Source organism: Primulina tabacum, chromosome 3 (genome assembly GCF_025594145.1).
Source record: "Primulina tabacum isolate GXHZ01 chromosome 3, ASM2559414v2, whole genome shotgun sequence".
NCBI classification, from domain to species: domain Eukaryota; kingdom Viridiplantae; phylum Streptophyta; class Magnoliopsida; order Lamiales; family Gesneriaceae; genus Primulina; species Primulina tabacum.
The window spans coordinates 33827789-33846799 of record NC_134552.1 but is presented as its reverse complement, the minus strand read 5'-3'; the positions used below and the strand labels follow the sequence as shown (position 1 = coordinate 33846799).

At 41.6% G+C, this 19011-nt stretch overlaps 1 long non-coding RNA gene across 1 annotated transcript in view; it reads left to right on the top strand.

The window, feature by feature from the left end:
• The first annotated feature begins 3147 nt into the window (after positions 1–3147).
• Positions 3148–19011, top strand: part of LOC142541060 (uncharacterized) — a 101644-nt gene continuing 85780 nt past the window's right edge. The window contains exon 1 of the long non-coding RNA XR_012819225.1: positions 3148–3162. This is a non-coding gene — a long non-coding RNA (uncharacterized LOC142541060). The remainder of the gene's footprint in view (positions 3163–19011) is intronic.

Below are 19011 nucleotides of genomic sequence, written 5' to 3'. Positions count from 1 at the left end.
TAGCGTATCGTGTGGCTCTTCCGCCAAATCTGGCCGGAGTACACAATGTCTTTCACGTCTCCATGCTGAGGAAGTATATGGCAAATCCTTCGCATGTGCTGAATTTCGAGCCGTTGCAGCTTACTCCGAACTTATCTTATGAGGAGAGACCCGTGCAGATCCTAGACAGACAGGAGAAGAAACTTCGGAACAAGTTGGTTAAGCGAGTCAAAGTCAAATGGCTCAACCATTCAGAGGAGGAAGCTACGTGGGAGTCTGAGCCGGAGATGAGAAGTCGATACCCTGAGTTATTCGGTGAGTTCTAATTTCGAGGACGAAATTTATTTAAGGGGGGAAGGATTGTAGAACCCGTAAATCAGTAGACGTATAAGCCATGCATAATTCTAGATTTTTAAATTTAATTGACTTCATTGCATGATTATTTTAAATGCATTGTTTGAAGTTAATTATTTATTATTTCAGTTCAGCAGTTTGATTTTTAGCATTTCAGTATTTTCAGTGAGGCCGGACCGGAGTTGGAGTTTTGAGATAGAATTTAAGATTTGAGAAATATTTCCAGAAGTTAATTTAGCTAGTAACTAAGTTCATTTAAGTTAGAAAGGAAGGTTTGAAGATTTAATTTAATTATTTGAGGTGATTAAGAAATGAACTCATTTAAGTTATTAAATTAAGGGGTTAGCTCACTAAATTATTTAAAGGATTAGTAAGGCTTTCAAGGATTATTAGTTGACTAGATAATCAACATTTCCCTTTATTTTATCATGCATTTTTCGGCCACCCTTAGTGCTAGAAGATTCATTTTCCAACTCACCAACTTTGACCAATTCTTTGCATGTAATTAGTAGGATAATTCTAGGATTTTTGGGAGCACAATTTAATTAAATAAATGGACATATCCTAGTCTAGAATCAAGCTAAATTTCGGCCACCACCTCCTAGAAGCATCCACCAACTCATTTGATATCAATTCAAAATTCAAATTCAAAAGGGGAGTGGACTTGGTCTTGATATGATCCTATTTTTGTGCACCCTTCTCCTCACCTTCATAACCATCACTCCCCCCTCCACCTCCACCGAAAATAAGACCCCTTTTCAGTAGAAAAAACGTGGATAGCAGCTAGGGAGAAAGGGAGAAAAATCGAGAGCCAAGAAAGGTAGAGAAGCAAGCCACTCCGTCTCCTCCGCGCCGTCTCGTCTCTTCTTTTCGTTTTCTTTCGAAACGAAACCAGGCATGTCTAGATTTCTTTCAAACCTCAATCAAGTCATATTATCATTTATTTTTCAGTACATGATCATGTTTTAGCAAGCAAAAACCGAGATACATGTCAAAATATTTTTGGAACACACATGCAGAATTTCGGCCCTTTCATGACAAGCTTCACGTTTTTCTGAGTTTTGTGGTTTCAGGTGATTGGTTCGATTCCAGGCTCCCAAGGCGGCTTGTATACATGTAGTAGGATGCATTAGGACCATGTTGGTCCATTCAAACCAGCCCCATGCTTGCTGGAAATTCAGAATGACAGCAAGTCCCTTAGGTGCAGAAAAATGTGGTTCGAAAATTCAGTTTCTTGTCTAGGGGTTGGATCTGATCTTGGCTGCCCCAAGGGCCTATAGCCATGGTTGGATCACTTCCCTAGCATGTCTAAGACGTGACTAAGTTGCCCTTTTGGTGGCTTGGTCCATGGCTCATCGGTTTTTAAATAATCAACAAGAACAGCCCCTTTCCCCATTCGGCCCTTCCATTTTTCAGCATATGGTTTGTTTCTTTTGTGGCTTGGTGTGGATCTTGGTTGGCCTATGGCCCTTAGCCACGGTTCATATCATGCTCCTAGATGTCTAGATCGTGCCATGGTCAATCAAATGGCCACTGGAACGACGCAAGACATCGATCATAGCATAAACACTACACACGCATACACGTTGCTCTCGGTTGGACCCTTCGGTTAAGATTTGGTGTGATGCGGATTGTGGCTGGCCTAGGGCCCTTAGCCATGGTTCAAATCATTCCTTGGGATGTTGGTAAGAGTCTGTGGTCGGTGGTTCAAGCCCCTAATGGCCGATAGTCTCGAAACCAATGCAAGTCTTGTAGTGCGCAGCTGCTGTATTTTTTTTTTGACAGCAAGTATGCTGCTGTTCAGAAGCGTCGTTTGAGTTCTTGGTTGGCTTTTAGCCCATGGCCTTGGACTGGACAGTGCCTCATTGAGTTAGGAAGGTCATGTTTTTGACCGTTCGTCATTTGGATCATTTTTGAGGTCGTACGAGAATTTACGGTGCAATGTGCCAAATTGACTCTCGAAAGAGCGTTTCGTGTTTTGGCCTCCATTCCACCTAGATTTCGACCCTATCATTTTAGGAACATTATTTTATGATTTTTCAGCGTATTTTAATCATGACTATATGTCGGTTCAGTGTCGGTTCAAGTTGGCTCGGAGTCATGATTAAATGCGAAGTCATTAGGCGTCATAGTCGCATCTTTTGAACGTAAATTGCATAGTTGGTCAAGTTTAAGCTATTGCATATCTTTCATGGCACAGTTAGGTTGCAGCGAGCCTGGGAACGATCCAATCCAATCCAGTTGGTAAAATTACAGGAATTTTCATTATGCCAGTTAATTATTTTACGTGCATTAAATAGAAAATGATTATTTTTGAGATTTATGCGATATGGCTTGTGGTTCATTCACTATGTGGGAGTGTTATTTTATACGGTCGCCAGTGACCGATCAGTTCAGTATGGTACCACCCGGTCGCCAGTGACCGGCCAGCTCAGTTCAGTTTCAGCCTCCCCGGTAGCCAGTTACCGATCAGTTCAGCTTAGTGCAGTGGCCACAGGCGTAAAACATAATCTCAACAGAAAATTTTATCAGATATTTCAGTACAGGCTCCAAGGAGCAAATATTTTTACAGTGACTTCCAGTTCAGTTATGCACGTATTATAATTGCTCAGTACAGATTATTTTCAGTATGCCTCAGGACAGGATATTTTATCTCATGCATATTTTTTAAATTCAGATTTTTACTCGTTACCTGCGATTTATGCATGCTGAGTCTTTAGGCTCACTAGACTTGATTGTTGTAGGTACTGATGAGGCCAGGGCCGAGGGCGGGGACCAGTGAGCCAGCTTGGGTCGGCAGTAGTGGCACCCGAGGACCTCAGAGCAGCAGTTGTTATTTTCTTCGCAAACAATTTTTATCAGTTGTTGGATATTTTTAAATCGTTGTTGTTGGCAAAACTTTGATTTTCTTCCGCTGCTATATTTTGAAATATTGAACTTGATTCACCAGTGATTTTATGAATGAGGCCATTTAAGTTCTTTTAAAAAGAAAATTTTTAATTTTCCGCAAAATTTCCAAGCAAGTAGTTCGAGGGCCTTCACATCTCCCCCTCTTAGATATTAGTTCGTCCTCGAACGTGAAATCAATTAATCAAAGTATGTAAAAACAGCAGTAAAATCAAAAGCTGAATAAATACTCACATCATGAGAATAACTCGGGATATTTCTGTCTCATATCTGCTTCAGTCTCCCAAGTCGCTTCCTCGGTGCCATGACGACTCCACTGGACTTTCACTAGGGGAATAGTCTTCGTTCTGAGCTGTTTCTCTTTCCGATCAAGAATCTGTATCGGTTGTTCAACATAACTCAATGTCTGATCCAGCTCAGCTTCGTCAGGCCGAATGACATGAGAACAATCTGGCATGTATCTACGCAGCATCGATACATGAAAAACGTCATGTATCCCGGATAGAAAAGGAGGAAGAGCTAATCGATATGCTCGATCGCCAATCTTTTCAAGAATCTCGTATGGACCGATGTATCTAGGAGACAATTTCCCACGCTTGCCAAATCTGACAATGCCTCTGAAGGGAGAAATTTTCAAGAATACTCTGTCTCCTTGTTCAAATACTAACGGTCTACGTCTGATATTCGCATACTTGGCCTGTCTATCCTGTGCCGTCTTCATTCTTTTCTGGATTATCTTCACTTTCTCAGTCATATCACGAATCATATCAGGCCCAAGTTCTAGTGCCTCAGAGATATCATCCCAATATAGAGGAGATCTGCATTTCTTGCCATACAACGCCTCAAACGGTGCCATCTCTATGCTCGTTTGATAGCTGTTGTTGTACGAGAATTCACACAACGGTAGTGAATCTTGCCAACTAGTGCCGAAATCTAGCACTACAGCTCTCAACATGTCCTCTAAAGTCTGGATAGTCCGCTCTGACTGTCCGTCTGTCTGGGGATGATAAGCAGTGCTCAGGTGCAATGTCGTACCTAAAGCCTGCTGCAGACTGTGCCAAAAGTGAGAATTGAATCGTGGATCACGATCTGATACGATAGACTTCGGCACACCATGTAATCAGGAATAGACAAACTCTGAAGTAAACCTCCGGGCTTCTTTCTTTCAGCCTTCACCCATTGGAAATTTAAGCACTTAGACACATATTCGGCAATATCTGATTTCATTTGTTTTCACAAGAACTATGTCTTCAAGTCGTTGTACATCTTTCTGCCACCAGGGTGAATGCTGAACAGACTACAGTGCGCTGCTGACAATATTTATTGTTTTAACTCTGAAACATCTAGCATTACAATACGGTTATTCACATACAGGACAAAATCACGTACCTGATATTCAGACTGATGTCCTGATCTGTCCATCTGAATTGACTTCTGTATATTCTGATCTGTTCTTTGAGCTTCTTTGATTTTCATGATCAAATCTGGCTCAACTTGAATCATGGCAAGTCTCAATGGTCTACTATCTGTGTCAAACGCTAAACCAGACAAACAATAATCTTCAACTAAATTCGAAATACCTATCGTCGATAATGATAGGGCACAAACCTTTCGACTCAAGGCATCTGCTGCATTTGACTTCCCTGGATAGTACTTGATCTCGCAATCAAAATCTTTCAGTAGATCAAGCCATCTACGCTGCCTCATGTTCAACTCTGACTGAGAAAACAGATACTTCAGGCTTTTATGGTCAGAGTAAATCTCAAATTTCTCACCATAAAGATAATGACGCCAGATCTTTAAGGCAAAAACAATAGCCGCTAATTCAAGATCATGAATGGGGTATCGAATCTCGTGTGGCTTCAGCTGTCTAGAGGCATATGCGATCACATGACCACGCTGCATAAGAACACATCCCAGCCCTCTGTGAGATGCATCACAATATACAACGAAATCACCAGTACCCGAAGGAATCATCAAGACAGGTGCACTGGTCAACCTCTTCTTCAACTCTAGGAAACTAGATTCACAATCCGCAGACCACACAAACGGCGCATTTTTCTGTGTCAACTGGGTAATCGGCTTCGTAATACTGGAGAAATCTTTGATGAATCGTCTATAGTACCCTGCTAGAGCCATGAAACTGGGCATCTCAGGCACCGAAGTCGGTCTAGGCCAACCGATCACAACTTCCACTTTACTCGGATCCACAGAAATACCATCTCCAGATATGATATGACCCAAGAAGACAACCTGTCTCAGCCAAAACTCACACTTTGACAGTTTCGCATACAATCTTTCATTTCTTAGTGTTTGCAACACAATTCTCAAATGATTGGCATGCTCATTCATATTATTTGAATACACCAAAATATCATCAATAAAAACAATCACAAACTAATCTAAATACCTCTGAAAGACACGGTTCATTAGTCCCATAAACACCGCTGGAGCATTCGTTAACCCAAAAGGCATGACAATAAATTCGTAATGTCCATACCTGGTTCGGAATGCTGTCTTTGGTATATCAATATCTCGTACTCGCAGCTGGTGATATCCAGATCTCAGATCGATCTTGGAATAGATAGAAGATCCCTGCAACTGATCAAATAAGTCGTCGATACGAGGCAAAGGATATTTGTTCTTTATCGTTGCCTTGTTCAGTTGCCTGTAATCTATACACAATCTCATAGAACCGTCTTTCTTTCGCACGAATAGCACTGGAGCGTCCCAAGGAGATACACTAGGTCTGATATATCCCTTGGCTAGAAGATCTTCTAGTTGTGCTTTCAATTCCTTCAACTCTATAGGCGCCATCCTATACGGAGCTCGAGATATAGGAGCGGTACCTGGAATAAGATCAATACTAAAATCTACCTCTCGAGCTGGAGGTAACCCTGGAATCTCGTCAGGAAATACATCTGCAAACTCCCGTACTACTGGCAAATCTGCCAATGTCGGGCTCGATTTCAGTAAATCTACTGAATAAATAAGGAACCCTTCTGCTCCTTGCTGCAACAATCTACTCATAGCCAGAGCAGATACTAAGGGAATCCGAGATCTGGAACCCTTACCATAGAATTTCCACTCCTCTGTCATTTCAGGTCTGAATCTGACAATCTTGTGAAAATAGTCTACGGTGGCTCTGTACTTAGTCAACATGTCAATCCCGACAATACAATCAAAATCAGATAAACCAAGTACAACACATTCTAAATCGATCTCATGCCCTTCAAACTGCAGTAAGCAATGTCTAACTGAAGTCATAGATATCAGACCACTTCCCAACGGAGAAGAAATAGACACTACAGTAGACAATGACTCTACAGGCAATGCATGTGTCAATGCAAAACGTTCTGATATGAATGTATGTGATGCACCTGTATCTATCAATACATATGCAGGATAACCGCAAAGAAAATAGTTACCTGCAATCACATCGTCTGGTGCACCTTGGGCTTGCTCTTCCGTCAATGCAAACACCTGAGCTTGTTGTCTGGGAGGTTGGCTCATTGTCTGGCCACCACTGGCTCTAGGTTGGGATTGTGCAGATGGTGGCTGGAATGAATGTACAGATGTCTGTCTCTCAGGCTGAGTCACTGATGCTGATGACCCTGCACTCTGAAATCTCTGGGCACCTCTCTGGGGCAAACTCTGGCAAAGTGTCCCTGTGTTGCCTGCATATATTACATCTGCCCATCACTCCCTGACACTGCTCTGTGGCATGTCGGCCTCCACAAGTAGTACAATATACACCTGTCACATCTGTACTCTGGCCAGGACCTCTCTGTCTTGACCCACTGGAGCTCGATGAACTGCTCCCTGCTCTCTTGAACTGCTTACCCTTAGCTTTCAAAGAATCTTTCTTCCCACTACTACTGATTCCACTATCAAATCGAGGAGGAGGTGGTGGAAACTGTGGGGGGAACGCTGGCGGTCTCTGACCCTGAACACTATAGGAAGCTGCTCCTCGCTGCCTAATCAAGCCAGCCTCTGCTCCCTTCGCTCGATTCAACGCCTCAGAAAAAGTGTTGGGTCGCCCCGTGTTCACTAAAGTGAAAATATCCGGATTCAAACCATTTATGAATTGATCGGCAACTGCCTCATCATTCCCTGCTACGTGAGGTGCAAATCGAAGCAAGGACGAGAATTTGGCAACATACTCCTCTATGTTCCATTGCCCCTGTCTCAAGTTGGCGAATTCGGCCCCTTTGTCTTTTCGATACGACACTGGAAAGAAACGTTGATAAAATTCATCTTTAAAGACTTTCCAAGTAATATCAATACCTCGATGTTCTAAGGCTCGTTTCGCCATTAACCACCAACTCTTGGCCACTTCTTGCAATTGATGCCCAATCAGCTTCACTCTCCGTTCATCTGTATAGGCAAGTGATTCAAATAACATCTCTATATCATCCAACCAGCTTTCGCAATCCGCTGCATTCTCAGTGCCTTTCAAAGTCGGAGGTCGGAATGATTGAAAACGTTTCAACAGAGTCTCCATCGGGGTAGCGGTTACGTCCATCTGGGTACCTGACGTACTCCCCTGTTCTGGCACTTGTCTTGCAGCTGGTTGCGGTATCCTTCTAGGCGGCATATCTGATTATCAAACAGATTAAGATACAATCTATACAATCTATCTCAGCCCTCCTTTGATCATATACTTTTGATCCAGAATCGGTTCTGATTCAGTCTTTACAATTATATGCTGTAAATCAACTCAGATACAATACAACATATAATAGGGAAAGCATTAAATCATGCTAGCACATCTAAAGCAAGGAAGAAGACTCGATCTACCCCGCTCATTCTATTCTATCTCAGTCTACAGAACCTACTGCTCTGATACCACCTATTGTGGGGACCCGGGCTCTAACTCAATTCTTTTCGGGGTTAATTGGATCTTTATTCAAAAATACGGGTCAAAATTTTGCTTTTAACATTAAATCAAATGTTTATAACTCAGCCACAAGATAATTCTATGTTCATTTCATTACAACAAAAATAATATACATGTCTCGTTTTATTCATATTCTACAAACCAGTAATTAAATACAGTACATATCAAAAGTACAACTACTAGTTCATCTGCTACGCCCGTGATCACCACGCTATGTCCATCTCTCATCTCTGTCGCGACCCTATCCTGCCCTACCTGTTGTTATGCACACATACAGACATAACAACAGCCGGAAACTCCGGTGAGAACAAATCCCAGTATAAAACATGCTGATACGAAATCATAAATCATCCATGAAAGCAATAACAATGGCTCCATAGTCTATGAAACCGATCTATCTAAACATGCAACTCAAATCAAATCATATCTTGACTCGAATCGACTCTACTCTAGGGATCCCGATGTGAATAAGACGTCACTGTCTGTCACCTACCCTCCCAATCGGGGTAACTGTACGTCTTATTCCTAGACTTCGGTCATATCTGTATCGAATGTCTACAATTGGAGTGAATCTGATCCGAACCGTCGATACCACCGAACATCTAGTTTGGCAAGTCTGTCAATGACTCTCCTATCTCAAAGGCTTGAATATAAATCTATAAACAAGACATCATCATATCAAGAGATTTGAATATAAATCTATAAACAAATCACAATCACATCAAAAGATAAACAACAATTCTAGTATGTGATTTGGTTAAGAAACTAAAATTGAATCTCATTTGAGTTGTGTCTTCCCCAAACAAAACATGAATTATACCTTTCGTCGCACAATGTCTGTCGATGTTGAAGTCTCGATGACGAATCTGTCACTATCAAATCTGAAATGGAAATGTTGATACATATTCTATTAATCTCTAATCTCAATCAACACATATCCAATTCAATACTTGACCTCGGTACCATTTGACGGCATAACAACGTAATTTCTCAATACCGGTCAATCCAACTCCCACATATATCAATAATTCATAGGTCTCAACTCATAATCATCATCATAAGCATATGATAGTACTCAAAATCTGCACAAGTTAACTCTAAACATGCTGGAAAATAATAACTATAGCATACAACATCCGTTCTTCGATCCGGTTGCATTTCCACGATATCAATCATCTCAAGAACATATTATCACAAGTATATCAGCATTTCTCCCACATGTATACTTCAAAACATGTTAAAACTTACCCAAACTTACATCCTTTTGTAGCCCTTAAAGAAAGGAGCAAGGTTCTATGCTTGGATTAAAGTTTGGATGTGTAATTCTTGTACAAACTAGCTTTAAAAGAAGATAACTTTCCCTTTCCTTGAACTTTTCCCTTTCTCTCGGTGGTCTCAGCTGTGCTAGGAGAGAAATGAAGACACACACTATATATATCTTGCATGTTGAGGGGCAAGTGTCATATTTTTCAAGTAAGACGCATGACCGCGGGTGCGGTAGTTCAGGAACCGCGGGTGCGCTCAAGCTTCGGCGGTCCATCCATATTTGCATAAACGTCGACCGCGGGTGCGCTACATATAAGACCGCGGGTGCGGTGACATCAAAGCGGGTGCAGTTACATTTGAACCGCGGGTGCGGTGTCATTTCTGTAAATACTTTCCAACTCTCTGTCCATCAACCGCGTGTGCACTCTTTCTCTGACCGCGGGTGCGGTGACCCTACTGTAATATTGGCCAACTTTCTGTCCATGCACCGCGGGTGCGGTGCTTCACTAGGCGCGGGTGCGGTCCCTTTCTTCAAGCAACACTTCATCTTTTCATTTTATCCACATACAATCTAGGGCATTACAACTTGGAAGGTGTTCAAGACTGAGTTCTATCAGCGATTCTTCCCGGTGTCATACCGAAAAGACAAGGGTGCCGAGTTCGCCAATCTGAGGCAGGGACAATTGAACATCGAAGAGTATGTTGCCATGTTTTCGTCATTGCTCAGATTTGCTCCTCATGTTTCCGAGAATGAAGAGGCCGTTGCGGATCAGTTTATAAATGGCTTGAATCCAGACATCTTTACTTTGGAGAATACCGGTAGGCCCAACAACTTTACTGATGCGTTGAACCGTGCCAAGGAAGCGGAAGCTGGATTACTAAGACAACGAAGCATTCCCTATGTCGCTCCGACTCCTAGACCGCCACTACCTTCCGTTCAACCCCCTCCTCGATTTGAAAGCGGTGGTAGCAGCAGTGGAAGAAAAGATCAGTTGAAAGCGAAGGGAAAACAATTTAAGAGATCAGGGAGCAGTTCGTCGAGCTCCAGTGGGTCACGACAGAGAGGTCTTGGCCATAGAACAGAATATATAGGTGTGTATTGCAGTTCTTGTGGAGGTAGGCATGCCACCGAGCAGTGTCAGGGTGTGATGGGCAGATGTAACATATGTAGACAACAGGGACATTTCGCCAAGGTCTGTCCACAGAGGGGTTCACAGAGATCTCAGGGTGCAGGGTCTTCTGCATCAGTAGCTCAGCCTGAGAAGCAAGCTTCGTCTGTCCACTCCTTCCAGCCAACCCCTACACCGACTCAGCCTCGAGCCAGAGGTAGCCAAACATTGAGCCAGCCTCCCAGACAACAGGCTCAGGTTTTTGCATTGACAGAGGAGCAAGCTCAAGATGCACCGGACGATGTGATCGCAGGTAACTGTTTTCTTTGCGGTTATCCTGCCTATGTTTTGATAGATACGGGCGCATCTCATACATTTATTTCTGAGCGCTTTGCATTGTTGCATGCTTTGCCTGTCGAGTCCTTAACTGCTGTAGTGTCTATTTCTTCTCCGTTGGGAAGTGGTCTTATATCTATGAATTCAGTTAGACATTGTATACTACAGTTTGAGGGGCATGAAATTGATTTGGATTGTATTGTACTTGGGATAGCTGATTTTGATTGTATTGTTGGGATTGATATCTTAACCAAGTACCGAGCCACTGTAGACTGTTTCAAGAAGATTGTCAGGTTCAGACCAGAGATGACTGACGAGTGGAAATTCTACGGGAAGGGTTCCAGATCTCGGATTCCCTTAGTGTCTGTTTTAACTATGACCAGATTGTTGCAAAAAGGAGCAGAAGGGTTCCTTATATATTCAGTAGATCTACTGAAGTCGAGCCCAGTATTGGCAGATCTACTAGTAGTACGTGAATTTGCTGATGTATTCCCAGACGAGATTCCAGGGTTACCTCCAGCTCGAGAGGTAGATTTCAGTATTGATCTCATACCAGGTATAGCTCCTATATCTCGAGCTCCGTACAAAATGGCACCTATTGAACTGAAAGAACTGAAAGCACAACTTGAAGATTTGTTGGCCAAGGGTTACATCAGACCAAGTGTATCTCCTTGGGGCGTACCCGTGCAATTTGTACGAAAGAAAGATGGTTCGATGCAGTTGTGTATTGATTACCGACAACTGAACAAAGCAACAGTGAAGAATAAATATCCATTGCCGCGTATCGACGATTTATTTGATCAATTGCAGGGATCCTCCATTTATTCAAAGATTAATTTGAGATCTGGATATCACCAGCTGCGAGTACGAGATGTTGATACACCGAAGACAGCATTTCGAACCAGGTATGGACATTACGAGTTTATTGTCATTCCTTTTGGTTTAATGAATGCACCAGCGGTGTTTATGGGATTGATGAACCGTGTCTTCCAGAGGTATCTAGATGAATTTGCTATTGTTTTCATTGATGATATTCTGGTTTACTCCAGAAATGAGACTGATCATGCCGAGCACTTAAGAATTGTATTACAGACATTGAGAAATGAGAGATTATATGCTAAATTGTCAAAGTGCGAGTTTTGGCTGAGAAAGATTATGTTTTTGGGGCATATCGTATCTGGAGACGGTATTTCTGTGGATCCGAGTAAAGTTGACGCTGTGATCAGTTGGCCGAGACCGACTTCTGTGCCAGAGATACGCAGTTTCATGGGTCTAGCAGGCTATTACCGACGATTAATCCAAGATTTCTCCAGTATAGCAAAGCCAATTACACAATTTGTTAGAGTAGGTGCCCGTCGAGCCAAGTGTTGGCCGAGTGTTCACAATGAAACTCTATGTATAAGCAGTCTTTATTTTAATAATATTTGAATTTATCGTTTTGGCACTTCTTTATCTGTATACCCATGCTAGTTGCATAGATAAAGCCCTTGAATATACAAATAGTAGAAAGAATATGAGATGCTCATATGATGAGTATCATGAAACTCATATTTGTAATACTCTATATTCTAAACGGTTCCTAGTCGATTCAGCCGCCACTAAGAAGGATATAGGCCGCTCGAGTTAGAGACTAGTATTTGCGATGTGAGTACCATGTTTCATTGGTAGGGGACATTGTGATGTCCGAACATGCAGATAGGTGCTCCTTGTAGAGTGCACTGAACAACCCTCCATAAAAGGACTTTCCAAGTGGTTCTCACTTATCGAGTGGAAAAGTCCTAGTTTTTGGTTGTACACCATTAGTCCTTATGACCCGGGACAACATTGAGACTCTATATGCTAGAATTACACTTTGACTTGTTTACCGACTCTTATGGGGTCATCAAGTGGCAAGGTTGGGTGTTCTGTCGAAACATATAGGAGTCGATGCATTGTAGTCGGGGATTCACCGCTTACCTTTGGGTATGGATATCCTATGTGTTATCATGTGTATTTAGGTTGAAATCTCTGATCAGAGTATGGTGGTAATTACGAAAGGTGTTTCATAGATTACACCATCGATGCAACTACGACATGACACATAGTATCGATTCATTGACAACTCTCGATAAACCAATGGTTGTCGAATCGGTCGGGATATATATGTGTTGAAGGGACCGTACTGTACGCTAACCATAATTGAATGGTTCTTGCAGGCACTATCATTTGATACCTAGGGAATCATGTAAGCGATGCTGCTAGGCGTTTAACATGATTGGTTGGGTACTATCAGACTTGAGTTCTGACGTTCTTGTTATCAAGGAGTTGATAAGTAAGAATGGAGCAGTTGGGGTATGCTCGTATAAGGACATGTTTAGTCCGAATTACATGGAGATGTGAACCCACGGCTAGTTGTATCAATGAACCATTGAGGGCCACACAAGTGCTAGCTTTCTAGATCCCGTTGAGAAGTTAAAATAGTTCAATGTGTTGAACGGCTTATAAATGAGTTTATAAGCGTAAAGAAAAATGGAAGTATGACTTCTATGAGATAAATATAAATTTTAATTAATGGAATTGTTCCTAATGAAAAAGTTGGCCAAGTGAATAATGTATTTGAAAATTGTGATTTTCATAAACATTATTATGGACTTAATTAAATTAATTCAAGTGTTGAATTAATTAAACACTAGTGGGCCTCGTAGAGTGCAAATAATTAAATTAATTCAAGTGTTGGATTAATTAAATAACATTGGGCCTTGTAGAGCCCAATTGGAAATAATTATTTAACTAGTGGGCTTGAGTAAAATCAAGTAAAGTCTAATTGGGCTCAAATATGTTTGAGACAATTAAAAAGTCCATGGGCCTTGTAAAAGTTACAAGCCCACTAGAGTTTGCATGCTTGGGAGGTGAAGGGGTGTGGATTATTTTTGATTAAAATATTGTATGGCATGCAAGACAATTTTTTCACTTTTCCCACAACCAAGACAAGTCTTCCACCCTTCTCTCCTCCCCCTCACTTGGCCGAAATATTGAACCACCTTCTCTCCAATTTTCTCTTAAATTTTGGTTGATGACTTCTCACACTTCTCATTGAAAAATCCTCAAATTTTTCTAGTGCAAAATTTGAGGTGATCTACCTAGTTGGTGGTGGGCCTTATTTTGAAGGAAAGAGGAGAGCTGGTAGATTGTCAGTCCTTTCAAGAGCTAAAGTGTTTACACTTTAGTTGGTGTCATTCATCAACCTCAAGAGGTTGATAGGTATATTTTCTCAACACCCAATGCATGAAAGTTGAGATTTTTGTATATGCTTGCACACTAGTACATGGTGTTCGATTTTCAAAAATTTTCACAAAATTTGGGTTTTCATGAGATACAAAATATTTTGAGCTTCCGTTGCGATTTCGAACACCATAAAACGATCCCTTTCAAGTGGTAACAGAGCTAAGGGTAATAGTTTTTGTGTAGCATATACATAATATTATATTGAGGGCGATTTCTAACCGATTGAGATGAAAATTTGCAACAAAAATCGAGGCAATGAGAGGGTTTTTCCGGGCAGCAACTTGCTGCCCATTTCAGGCAGCTCGGGCTGCCCGAGGGGCTGCCCATTTCGGGCAGCTAGGGCAGCCCGAGGGGCTGCCCGAACCCCCCCTTCAAAATAAAAAAAAAATTTTGTTGCCGGAATCCGGCAACGGAGCTCCGGCGACGTCGATGACGACTAGGGTTTCCAAAATTGTTTCGGATTATCAAAGTGTCATGGGCCTTGAGTTGTTGGGCCATGGGATGGCTAACATATTTGTGAATTTTTAAATGGGCCAAAATATTTTGGTGAAAAATAAGTTTTTGGGCCCTTAAGTTTAAAATTACAAAAGTTGGAAATTTTTCTCATAAAATAAATAATTGAAGTTGGAATTTAATTATTTATAGTAAATTGTGATTTATAAGAAATTCGGTTATAAATAAATTAATTGGAAAGTAGACAAAGGTGTTTGTATACTTTGTTAATTTAGTTTATAATCGTGGCGGTTAGTGATTGGTTCAAGATATATAATATTGGATCAATTAATTATTGTGATAATTAATTGATGGTGTATGATATGTGATATTATGCATGAAGGATGATCGAAAGCCCAAGCCCAATTTGCTAGGTGTATGCTAGGATATTTGATGTTGAATGATTGTAATAATTATCAATTTATAAAGTGGGCTTGGTTTATGGCTCGTTCCCACCCCATGAGATGTATCTCTATTTGCCATGGATATTTAATTGTAAATATTAGTGTAGTGGATAATCAAGATTGGAAGATGGTGGCCATGATGATTATGAAGATCGAAGACATGTAAATATTGGAAGCTAATGTAATAGTTGCATTGCATCCCGTGCATTTACCCTAGGATTGGATCTAGGCCCGTGTTTAGCTCACACGGGCCATTAGTTTTGGGGCGATTGATCATCCTTGTTTGTTTACTGTTTATAATATATGCATGATATGTTATAAATAATGAGTATGTGCGTTATTATTATGATAATAACAAAGTTGCATGAATCCGGCAAACATACGATCAAACATGGCGAGCTTTTAAAATAAAATTAATGATGAGACCTTTCAAAATTAAAAACCCTCATTTTGAATAAGATTCAAAATTAATATCAAGTCCGAAAAGGGAAATTATAAATTTGTTTATAATTTCCTTGTCTTCCATCGACAATGGGTGCATGATGAACGCTACCCGTACTCGTGGCTAGGCTCATATTATTGGGGGAGCTTTGGGTGCCGGAAAGCTGTGACATCCATTGACATGGTGATGTGAACTACGTGGAACTCCCATGATTTCGGCTCATATTATTAAGGGAACTCATGGCGACCGTCCATTAAGGTTCAATATCGATCGGTTAGGCTTGACACGTAAAGATGAACGACGTCATATTATTGGGTCCTAATCAAACGTGAGACAAAAGTTTACGTAGAGGGTTGCATGGTGATGCAATTGGAAACTACCTTTTAGGAATTATGATTGGCTGATATTATTCGGGATAATAATTCGCTAATTGGACCTTACGTACCTACTGAGGAAAGGAGTTTCCCGTTTTCACTAGAGGGTAGTGAAAATGTCAAAACAGTGGGAGCGAAAATTTATATAGTTAAAGTCCAAACTTTATATCTTATTAAATATTTTAAAATAGTCATTAACATTTATCTGTTTTACTTTTCAGTACAAAATTTGACCATGTCTTCAATTCGCAATCCGCTTCTGCCATTCTCGAAAAACACGTTCTAACCGGACCTAACTATATCACTTGGCTAAGAAATCTAAAAATCGTCTTGAACTCGGAGAAAATTGCATATACACTGACTGAGTCGCCCCCTGCTGAGGCTCCGACTAGCTGCACTCCTGAGGAATTGCAGACCTACAAGGATTGGTGTGACCATGACTTGAAGGCTAGGTGTTATATGCAGGCTTCTATGAACGATGAGCTGCAGAGGCATTTAGAGGATGCAAAGAATGCTGCTGACATTCATATGCACCTCAAGGAGCTCTTTGGTGAGCAGACTCGGCCTCTTCGGCATGCCACAGTCAAGGAGCTCATCACTTTACGCATGCAAGATGGGGCCTCGGTCCATGAGCATGGCCTTAAGTTGATTGGGCTCGTGGACAAGCTCGTTGGCATGGATTTGATCTTGCCTTCGGAGTTGACCACCGACGTGTTGCTGTTGTCCCTGCCTAGCTCGTTTGATCCTTTTGTGGTGAATTTCAATATGAACAAGATGGAGCCGACCCTTGAGGAGTTGGTGAACATGCTTGTGACCTTTGAGTCCACCATCAAGAAAGAGAAGCCGGTTCTTTATGTGGGCTCTTCATCTGGAACGAAGACCGGTCCACCTGGGAAAGGAAAGAAGCGTTCTTTCCAACGTCCCAAGAAGAGCGTGCGCCCTTGAAGAGGCTGACTCCGATTCCCGCTGTGGCAGCCGCACCAGTTAAGGCTGACAAAACTGTTGACGTCTGTCATCACTGCAAGAAGCCTGGACATTGGATGCGTAACTGCAGGGAATATCTGGCCCAGAAGAGTTCTGGAAACGGTATGTTCTATATCGAAGTAAACATTTCAATTAACTCTACTTCTTGGGTATTGGATACCGGCTGTGGCTCACATCTCTGTAATGATTTGCAGGTGATGGGAAGAAGTAGGAGGCTCCGGGAAGGTGAGACCTTCTTGAGGATGGGCAATGGGGCAAGAGTTGCTGCCAAAGCTGTTGGAGATGTTTGTTTACTTTTGAACAATGATTTTAATTTAAATTTAAGAGATGTTTTGTTTCTACCAGACTTGGTGAAAAACATTATTTCCATTTCTATGTTAGACAAAGATGGATTTTCTTGTTTATTTAGCAAAGGTGTTTGCAATATTTACAAGAATGAATGTTTAATTGGTACTGGAGAACTTGAAAACGATCTCTACACCTTAAAATTGAAAGATATTCCACTTAACAATGTCCAAGCTGTAACAACAACAAACAAGCGCAAACAAGATACTCTTAATTCGGCACAATTATGGCATGCTCGATTAGGACATATTTCCTTAAGAAGGATGAACAAGCTAGTGGGAGTTGGCATGTTTGATATGTCCGATATTAATGCTCTCACGACTTGTGAATCCTGTCTAAAAGGAAAGATGACCAAAATTCCCTTTAAGGGCCATGCGGAGCGAGCCAAAGGGTTATTGGATTTGATCCATACCGATGTGTGCGGTCCGCTTAGCATCACCACTAAGCATGGACATGCCTACTTCATCACCTTTACCGATGACTTTTCGAGGTATGGGTATGTGTATTTGATGAAATACAAGTCTGAAGCCTTTGAAAGGTTCAAAAAATTCAGAAGTGAAGTAGAGAAGCAATTGGGACGAAGCATCAAGACACTTCGATCGGATCGAGGTGGTGAGTACTTGAGTGCCGAGTTCCAAGAGTATCTTAGAGAGAATGGGATTCTCTCGCAGTGGACTCCGCCCGCTACACCGCAGTTGAATGGTGTTTCAGAGCGTCGTAACCGGACTTTAATGGACATGGTTCGATCTATGATGGGGTTCACGGAGTTGCCGCCATCCTTTTGGGGATATGCACTTGAAACAGCGGCACTGTTGTTGAACAATGTCCATACAAAGGCAGTTGACAAGACTCCATATGAGATATGGATGGGTAAGCCTCCCAAGTATTCTTATCTTAGAATAAGGGGGTGTCCTGCTTATGTGCAGCAGGCAGTGAGAGATAAATTGGATAGTCGATCCATTTTATGCTACTTTGTGGGATATCCAAGGAATTCCGTTGGATATTATTTCTCTCATCCCCAAGAAACAAAGGTGTTTGTTTCTAGGAATGCAACCTTTTTGGAAAAAGGAATTTCTATTGGATAGAAAAGGCGAGATGATAGAACTCGAAGAGGTTCGAGAGACACCCACAGTTGTAGAACCCACACCCAATGAGCTAAGTGAGGAGATACAAGCTCCTAGAAGATCCGAGAGAGTCTCGAGACCACCTATGAGGTATGGTCTGCTTCTTGAAGAGGGCCATGATGAGCCTAACCTTGGATGTGATCCAAGGACCTTCAAGGAAGCATTATCTGATGCCGATTCATCCAAATGGCTTGAAGCAATGGAATATGAGATGAGTTCCATGCATTCGAACCAAGTGTGGAATCTCGTTGATCCACCTGAGGGAATTGTTCCCATAGGGTGTAAATGGATTTACAAGAGAAAACTTGGGGCGGATGGGAAGGTATTGACCTTCAAGGCGCAATTGGTGGCAAAAGGATATACTCAAAGACAAGGAGTTGACTTTGAGGAAACCTTTTCTCCAGTTGCAATGTTCAAGTCTATAAGGGTTTTGCTAGCCATAGCTGCATGGTATGACTATGAGATATGGCAGATGGATGTTAAGACAGCCTTTCTTAATGGGGATATTAAGGAAGAGATTATTATGTCTCAACCCGAAGGGTTTACATCTATCGGAAGTGAGCATATGGTATGCAAACTTCAAAGATCTATTTATGGTCTAAAGCAGGCATCTAGGAGTTGGAACCTCAGATTCGATAGTACAATTAAAGAATTTGGTTTTGCTAAGAATCCTGAGGAACCTTGTGTGTATAAGAAGGTCAGTGGGAGTGCTGTGACATTCCTGGTGTTGT